Source organism: Salmo trutta, chromosome 3 (assembly GCF_901001165.1).
Source record: "Salmo trutta chromosome 3, fSalTru1.1, whole genome shotgun sequence".
NCBI classification, from domain to species: Eukaryota; Metazoa; Chordata; class Actinopteri; order Salmoniformes; family Salmonidae; genus Salmo; species Salmo trutta.
In genome coordinates this window covers 70375480-70385471 of record NC_042959.1, presented here as the reverse complement: position 1 = coordinate 70385471, position 9992 = coordinate 70375480, and positions in this window count along the sequence as shown.

The window sequence follows — 9992 nt, the reverse complement described above, 5'->3', positions numbered from 1 at the left end:
CGTCCCCCCTGGGATTTCCGCCCCTGTTATGTAGCCTAAGTTTGTGTATTGAATGTTATTCTACATTTGTATGTCTGGGTCTTGAGAATCAGTTACCCTTTCTGACCAAGTCTGTAAAATAATGCGAGAACTGGGGGTATTTTGTCTTGAATAAAAGAAATAACGGAGAAGAATGGCAGGGTCTTGACAAGTTAATTTGATTGTGTAGGCTCACGTTTAATTTATGCTGTGACTAAATGAATATTAACTTGATAATGGACTTTATTGCTGGAGAACAGATGAAATAGGTAGGCCTGAGAAGATTTGATGTAAATATAGCCGAAGAATTGCACATGATAAACTGCGGGTTTAGGTTCACGTGCAATTGATCAACTGCGGCGCTATCCATTGTGCTGAATCTCCGCTACAGCGTAACTGTTAGATTATCAGAGATTCAGATTTGTTTCCTCTGCCAAAATCATCACAATAACTGAAGTATAAACAGCCACAACCTTCCCAAATTCCCTTGATAGCCAGGTGTAAGGGGAGAGGAAAGGACCAAAATGCATCTTTCAGTGAAAGGTAGGCTACTGTAATAACCTAATATTTGACCCGTCGGCCAACAGTGCCTCATAGACCAGTTAAAACTAGGCTACATCAATGAAATAGTGTGGTGACTTTGAGTTGATTAAATAGCAACAAATACAAGAACCCATTAGTGTATATTTCTCCATGTAGAGTGGTATAATCATGTTGGATTTTATTCGCTGCTTAACACCCTGCATCACACAGCTGGCTTGCTTCTGAAGCTAAGCAGGGTTGGTCCTGGTCAGTCCCTAGATTGGAGACCAGTTGCTGCTGGAAGTGGTGTTGGAGGGCCAGTAGGAGTCACTCTTTCCTCTGGTCTAAAATAATATCCCAGGGCAGTGATTGGGGACATGTGCTGTCTTTTGGGTGGGACGTTAAACAGGTGTCCTGACTCTCTGTGGTCACTAAAGATCCCATGGCACTTATTGTTAGAGTAGGGGTGTTAACACTGGTGTCATGGCTAACTGTGAGAGGTACGATGAAGAGGTGATTCAAACAGTCAAGTCCAACTTCTACGTTGATGACTGCCTCAAGTCAGTGGCCAAAGAAGAACAAGCCATAGCTCTCACAAAAAACCTCATGGATGTGTGCTCTCAGGGTGGGTTCAAATTGACCAAGTGGGTCGGCAACAGCCGTGCTGTGCTGGCTTCTATCCCTGATGAACACAAAGCCAAGCAGATAAAATAACTGGACCTGGACAGAGAGAAGCTGCCTGTTGAAAGAGCACTTGGAATCCGATGGAACATTGAAAGAGATGTGTTTACCTTCCGAGTCATTGTCAAGAACAGACCCCTTACAAGAAGAGGTATTCTCTCTACTGTCAGCTCTGTTTATGATCCATTAGGTTTCCTCGCCCCATTCGTATTAAAGGCAAAGCAAATTCTTCAAGTGCTCTGCAAGCTAAAGTGTGGATGGGACGAAGTCATCCCCGAAGAACACTCTATTTCATGGAAGAGATGGCTCTCAGAGCTAGACCAGCTTTCCAGATTCCAGATAGACAGGTGTATGATGCCTGAGAACTTTGGTCAAGTCAAGACCGCACAGCTGCATCACTTCGGTGACGCAAGTGAGCAAGGTTATGGCACGGCAAGCTACCTTAGGTTCACAAACGGTATGGGAAAGGTCCACATTGCATTCATATTGGGGAAATCAAGGGTCACTCCCCTCAAGCAGATGACGATCCCCAGACTGGAACTTGCTGCAGCAACATTGGCAGTGAGAGTGGACAGGATGTTAAGGTTGGAGCTCCAGATTGAACTTGAGGATTCAACTTTCTGGACAGACAGCCAGTCTGTGCTAAAATACATCCGCAACGATACCAAGAGATTCCATACCTTTGTGGCTAATAGGGTTGCTATGATCCGTGACCTATCGAAAGCAAAACAGTGGAGGTATTTGAACTCCAAACACAGAGCCGATTTGGACATATTTGTATAAAAGACAGAACATTCAGAGCTCCATGTATATTTGTGTAAATATGAATGTATACGATGAAATATTTGGTACGTACCTTTATGATTTATATTTACCTGATTGAGATGTATTCATTTGTTGTTAGTGTAACTTAGTTTTGTCCCCCCCCTCTTGCCATTCATTGTACTGCAGTAAGTGTGTTAGGATAAAAGCAGGAAGTTGGGCCTTTGGGGGGAGGAGTCCTTGTTAGACGCGGGAGCGGTATAGTTTTTTGACCATACAGACAGGTCATATTGTGTATTTTCCATATCAAGTAACCTATGTTTTAAGTTGATTGGATATTCATTTTCCTGTTAGATATAAGAAGAATAAACATTTTTGTTGCACCATATCCCTGGATCACATTGAATGTTTGGCTTTTTGGAAACCTTGAGTGTGGACTGTATGCGTACCAAACAACCCCGCTTCAGGCTTGGGCAGTGGCTATGGTAAAGAGGAAAGGAAGCCACTACAATCAAGTCAAAAAACTCCGTGAAGGATTGCTATCGGAAGGAAATCTCCGGTTTTGGACACACGCTGGATATTGTTCTATTTGTAATTGCATTCGTACCATAAGGACAGCTCGCTTGGAAGGACTTGAACTCCTAGAATTCGCCAGCCGTGAGTAACCACTGCGAATGAATGAGCTGCCCTGTTCAATGCGATCGTTTGATCATGCATATTATGGAAGCGCAAATGTGCTTATAATTGGAATGTTTGATAAACTTGGGAATGGAATTAAAAACACAGCGCTGTGAAAACAATTAAGAAGTTTAAGTTTGGGAAAAACTGAGATCCTAAGCACAATGTAACCTAATCATATGTCTAATATTTGGCCTAACGTGGAAATGCATCCACGCAACGAATGATACTGCGTGTTCAAACTTCATTAAAGGGACAAAACGTATAAATGGATGAAATGTTTAAAACGCAACTAAAATGCCGAACTTGCACATGTTCAATTCAAAATGGGTCAATATGCTGAAATGGATGACTGTCTTAAAGCATTAAAGGAGGTCTAAAGGGGCATTACGTTTAACAATCAAACCAACAACTGTGTCATTGTAAATTGAGTGAACTAAAAGTGAATGATGGAGGATGAAATCCCAAATAAGACTCCACTGGAGAGGGCAGAGGAGCATTTAAATTCACTCTATGCAGCCCGGAGAGGCAAACTTGGAGTGTGTACACGCAAAATGAATGAAATAAAAATCCTTCTTGTTGATGGAGGAAACATTGAAACTGTGAATGAGAGTCTTGAAGCATTTGATGCTGTTCTCAATGACTTTAAGAATGCTCATGAATCTGTGCTAGAGCTGGTCACAGAGGAGGAACAAGAACAGGAGAGCATTAACTATTATCAACCAAGAATGAGAACTTATGAACATTTCCTGAAAAAGGTGGAAATATGGAAAAAAGCTGAAGTTGAGCCACAAACGCTCATTGAACCACATGACAGCATTTCCAATGTGTCAAAAACATCAAGTAAAACAAAGTATTCTAAGACGGCTTCCTCAGTGACCTCTGTACGCCTAAAAGCTGAGGCAGAACGAGCAGCTCTACTAGCTCGCCAAGCATCATTACAGGACAAGCATGCACTGGAACTGGAGAAAGCTCAACTGAATGTTAGGATGGAGAAAATGGCACTGGAAACGGACATAGCAGCATATAATGCCAAACTGAAGGTCCTGGAGAGTGTTGAGTCTACTTCTCAATCCCATGCTGTGGCAGCCCATTTACTAAGCCAAGAAGATGGAATGAACTCTTATTTTGAGAACCAGGTACCTGAGGTCTATGTGGAACCTGAACCATCACCTGTTGAGTTTGCTGCATTATGTGCAGTTCCAAAGACCCCACTACAAAGGGTTTTACAACAACCGACAACAAAGCCATCAAAACCTATTCAGAGGACAGTCATGAACCACATCCTTCAGCAGCCAACAGCAAGGTCTAGCAATCAACACAGAATCAACACTGCGGGTATCAGCGATAATACCAGCCATGATAACCTCTCTTCTGTCATGCAAAGGCAGAATGAAATTGCTGACCTTCTTGTACTACAGCACAAACAGGCCACACTCCCTGTTAGGGAGATACCTATGTTTGACGGTGATCCTCTGAACTTTAGGCCATTCATGCGTGCATTTGAACATGGTATAGAAGATAAGACGAGCAGTCACCAGGATAGGCTCTATTACCTGGAACAGTACACCACTGGTCAGCCCAAGGATCTGGTACGTAGTTGTCTGCATATGGAAGCCAGAAGAGGCTATGCAGAGGCTAAGAGGTTGTTAAAGGAACACTTTGGCAATGAAATCAAAGTCACCACTGCTTACATGGAAAAAGCTTGGAACTGGACAAACATCAAACCGGATGATGGAAAGGGACTGGGTGGCTATGCACTCTATCTTAGAGGTTGCTGTAACGCTATGCAAGACCTACAGAACATGGAAGAGCTTAATCTTCCCTCCAACATAAAGTTGATCATGTCAAAACTTCCCTACAAACTAAGGGAAAAATGGAGGTCTACAGCATGTGATATTTTAGAGAGAAGACACCTGAGGGCCCAGTTCAGTGACCTTGTGACGTTCATGGAAAAACAGGCCAAAATACTGCATGATCCGTTGTATGGAGATATTCAAGATCCCCTGTCCAACAAAAAGTTTTTAAAAACCAGAACAGAAGCTGACTTAAAACAGCAGTTCAAGTCCAAGAGTAGGGGAAGCAGCTTTGCCACTGCAGTAGCTGTAGTGGCAGATTGTGACTCTGAAAAACCTCTAAAAGAACAAACATTAAAAGTAAAGAGACCAGGCACCTACCCTTCTGACGCTCCCAGTATCTCATGCGTATTTTGTGCTGGAGAGCATTTATTGGTCGACTGCCAACAGGTGAAGGCACAGCCACACGAATCCAAGGTTGAGTTTCTGAGATCAAAAGGCCTTTGTTTTGGCTGTTTGATGAGAGGACACTTAAGCAAAGAATGTAAAAGAAGGATGACCTGTCAGAGCTGTCAAAGAAAGCACCCCCCTATCATGCACATTGAAGGAAGAGAGAGATTTAGATCTCAAACGGCAGATATGAGTGGTGTAGCAGTAAAGCGGGAGGAGACTGTCAGCAGTGCTCTTGTCTCACTGGAAGCTGGTGACGATACCGGGGCCGGTACAGATTGTGCACTTGCAAATGTGCCAGTTCAAGTAAAGGTGGCAAATGGAAGCAAGTCTGTGTTAACCTATGCGTTTCTTGATTCTGGTAGCTCTGCAACATTTTGTACGGAAAGACTTATGAGGCAGCTGAATGCTAAATGCAGTGAGACTGAAATTCTGCTACGCACAATGGGGCAGGAGAGTCCTACCAAGAGCTTTGAGATATCTGGATTAGAGATTGGCAACGTGGAAGGCAACACATTTCTTGCATTACCAAAGGTCTACACCCAAAATAAGATCCCAGTGACAAGAGAGAACATTCCCACTCAGAAAGATCTCAAAAGGTGGCCATACCTGAAAGAGGTTCAGTTGAAGGAAATTGATGCCGACGTCGAACTCCTGATTGGCGTAAATGCTCCAAAGGCAATGGAACCCTGGCAAATCATAAATAGCCAAGGCAACGGACCGTATGCAGTGAAAACCATCTTTGGATGGGTGATGAACGGTCCTCTTAACAATTGTACCATGGCAGAAGAATCTGGATGTCCTACGGTGATGGCCAATCGTATCTCAATGGCCGACCTGGGGGTTCTTCTTGTAAATCAATACAACCATGACTTCCCTGAGAGAGAGTATGAAGAGAAAAGTGAGATGTCAGCTGAGGATCGTAAGTTTATGGAGATAGTATCAAGCTCCATAACCCTCAAAGACCGTCACTACTACTTACCGTTGCCCTTTCGCAACAAACAGGTAGTCCTGCCGAACAATCGTGACATGGCAAAGCAGCGGGCTCTAAATATCATCAGGAAGTTTAAGAAGGATGAAGGTTATGCTGCAGAGTACAAAGGCTTCATGGAAGAGATGATAACAAAAGGTTATGCCGAGAAGGTACCACAAGAACAGCTTCTCAGAGAGAAAGGCAAGGTATGGTACATACCACACCATGGCGTTCACCATAAGCGCAAAGGAACAATACGAGTGGTGTTTGACTGTTCATCATCCTATAAAGGTACATCTCTTAACAGTGAACTCCTTCAAGGCCCTGACCTGGCAAACACGCTTATAGGAGTCTTGCTAAGATTTCGGCAAGAGCACATTGCCATGATGGCAGATATCGAAGGAATGTTCCATCAAGTACGTGTCCATGAAGATGACTTAGACTTCCTGCGATTCCTATGGTGGCCGGATGGTGACACTAACAAAAGATTGGAGGAGTACAGAATGACAGTACATCTTTTCGGTGCTATATCCTCTCCAAGTTGTGCAAATTTTGCACTACGAAAGACTGCAGAAGACAACTGTGAGAGGTACGATGAAGAAGTGATTCAAACAGTCAAGTCCAACTTCTACGTTGATGACTGCCTCAAGTCAGTGGCCACAGAAGAACAAGCCATAGCTCTCACAAAAAACCTCATGGATGTGTGCTCTCAGGGTGGGTTCAAATTGACCAAGTGGGTCGGCAACAGCCGTGCTGTGCTGGCTTCTATCCCTGATGAACACAAAGCCAAGCAGATAAAAGAACTGGACCTGGACAGAGAAAAGCTGCCTGTTGAAAGAGCACTTGGAATCCGATGGAACATTGAAAGAGATGCGTTTACCTTCCGAGTCATTGTCAAGAACAGACCCCTTATAAGAAGAGGTATTCTCTCTACTGTCAGCTCTGTTTATGATCCATTAGGTTTCCTCGCCCCATTCGTATTAAAGGCAAAGCAAATTCTTCAAGTGCTCTGCAAGCTAAAGTGTGGATGGGACGAAGTCATCCCCGAAGAACACTCTATTTCATGGAAGAGATGGCTCTCAGAGCTAGACCAGCTTTCCAGATAGACAGGTGTATGATGCCTGAGAACTTTGGTCAAGTCAAGACCGCACAGCTGCATCACTTCGGTGACGCAAGTGAGCAAGGTTATGGCACGGCAAGCTACCTTAGGTTCACAAACGGTATGGGAAAGGTCCACATTGCATTCATACTGGGGAAATCAAGGGTCACTCCACTCAAGCAGATGACGATCCCCAGACTGGAACTTGCTGCAGCAACATTGGCAGTGAGAGTGGACAGGATGTTAAGGTTGGAGCTCCAGATTGAACTTGAGGATTCAACTTTCTGGACAGACAGCCAGTCTGTGCTAAAATACATCCGCAACGATACCAAGAGATTCCATACCTTTGTGGCTAATAGGGTTGCTATGATCCGTGACCTATCGAAAGCAAAACAGTGGTGGAGGGCCGCCTTTCACCCATGTGGGCATAGATTACTTCGGCCCCATAGAGGTGAAGCGAGGCTGCGTTCATGTGAAGCGGTATGGTGTGATCTTTACTTGCCTTGTGAGTCGAGCTGTCCATCTAGAAGTTGCTAGTTATCTGGATACTGATTCCTGCATTAATGCCCTGCGCAGGTTCATCTGTCGAAGGGGCCCAGTCACAAGTATCAGAACAGACAATGGCACCAACTTTGTTGGAACACACAGAGAGCTAGGAGAAGCTCTGAAAGAGCTGGATCACAACAAGATTCAAAATGAATTACTGAAGGAAGGAGTGACATGGTCATTCAATCCTCCTTCTGGAGCCCACCATGGGGGGGTATGGGAGAGGTTGATCCGACTAGTGAAAAAGATCCTCTATTCAGTCCTTAAAGAGCAAGTACTGGATGATGAGGCTTTGCAGACAGCCTTGTGTGAAGTTGAGGCGATCATGAACGACAGACCAATCACAACTGTAACAAATGACCCTAATGATCTAGAACCCCTGACTCCGAACCATCTGCTTCATCTGAAAGCAAAGCCAGTCCTGCCACCAGGACTATTCCAGAGAAGCGACCTATACTCACGAAGGAGATGGAAGCATGTACAATATATTACTGACCTCTTCTGGAAGAGATGGATCAGGGAGTATCTTCCACTTATGCAGGAGCGGAACAAGTGGAACAAAACTAAGAGAAACTTTAGTCCTGGTGACCTTGTGGTCATCGTCGACGACACCGCCCCTAGGAACTCTTGGCTAATGGGGCGTGTGGTGGAGGCTTTGCCAGGGGCCAAAGGTCTTGTCCGGAGCGTCATGGTTAAGACCAAGACCAATATCTTACAGAGACCTATCAATAAACTCTGTCTGCTCCTGGAGTCGGCGGAGTGAGAGACACACACACACACACACACATACACAGTGCTCCATCTTTGAATCACGTGCACCTCTGATTCGTTGATGTTGTACTCTTACATTCTTTGATGTCGTAGTCATACATTTTTTGGACGTCATACTCTTGACATTTTTGGAAGTTGAACACCTGAACACTTCAACTCAGACTGAGATCTACGGACTATTTTCCTATATGGCACCTTGTATATTTGTATATAGCTATGAACTGTAATGGTGCTCTGGTATAGAATGTTTTGTGTATTGGCTCTACGTTTGAATATTAAGTAATTGTTGTCCACTCAGTGCAGTTAACAATTAGGGGCCGGTATTGTTAGAGTAGGGGTGTTAACCCTGGTGTCATGGCTAAATTCCCAATCTGGCCCTCATACTATCATGGTCACCTAATCATCCCAAGCTTACTATTGGCTCATTCACCCCCCTCCCCTGTAAGTATTCCCCAGGTCATTGCTGTAAATGAGAATGTGTTCTCAGTCAACTTACCTGGTTAAATAAAACATATGCTTCTAAATAGCACTTTCGGTTTGAACGGGAAGCCCGGTAATTTCTTGCAATTTCCTCAGGAAGGAAAATTAGTAGATTCTCTGGAAAAGATATGTCCCTACATGACCAATGAGGCCTACCCTCCTCCCCCAGCCATTGGGATGAACTTTGCGGGACCCCCACCCGAGTACTCTACCAGGTACGGACGAGACATGGAGACAACTGTTCCTTTAATGTTTTTTACTCGTCTCATTAAAAATGGTTTCATACTAAAGACTAGGTCAGAATACATTTGGACTCCCTCGCTCTTTGTCTTTCCCTCTCAAATCAACTCTTTACTGTGAAATGCTTGCTTACGAGCCCACCCCAACGATGCAGAGTACAAAACTAGAGAATATATATATATATATACAGTACCAATCAAATGTTTGGACTCACCTACTCATTCAAAGGTTTTTCTTTATTTTGACTATTTTCTACATTGTAAAATAATAGTGAAGAACTCAAAACCATGAAATAACACATATGGAATCATGTAGTAACCAAAAAAGTGTTAAACATATCAAAATCTATTTTATATTTATATAGAGTCTTCAATGTAGCCACCCTTTGCACACTCTTGGCGTTCTCTCAACCAGCTTCACCTGGATTGCTTTCCCAAAAGGACAGATTTCCACCGGTCTAATGTCCATTGCTCGTGTTTCTTGGCCCAAGCAAGTCTCTTCTTCTTATTGGTGTCCTTTAGTAGTGGTTTCTTGGCAGCAATTTCACCATGAAGGCCTGATTCACGTAGTCTCCTCTGAACAGTTGATGTTGAGATGTGTCTGTTACTTGAACTTTACAGCAGAGGTAACTCTGGGTCTTCCTTTCCTGTGGCGGTCCTCATGAGAGACATAGCGCTTGATGGATTTTGCAACTGCACTTGAAGAAACATTCAAAGTTCTTGACATTTTCCCGATTGACTGAACTTCATGTCTTAAAATAATAATAGACTTTTGTTTCTCTTTGCTTATTTGAGCTGTTCTTGCCATGATATGGACTTGGTATTTTACCAAATAGGGCTATCTTCTGTATACCACCCTTACCTTGTCACAAAACAAGTGATTGGCTCATACGCACTAAGAAGGAAAAAAAATCCACAAATTAACTTTGAACAAGGCACACCTGTTAATTGAAATGCATTCCAGGTGAGTACCTCAT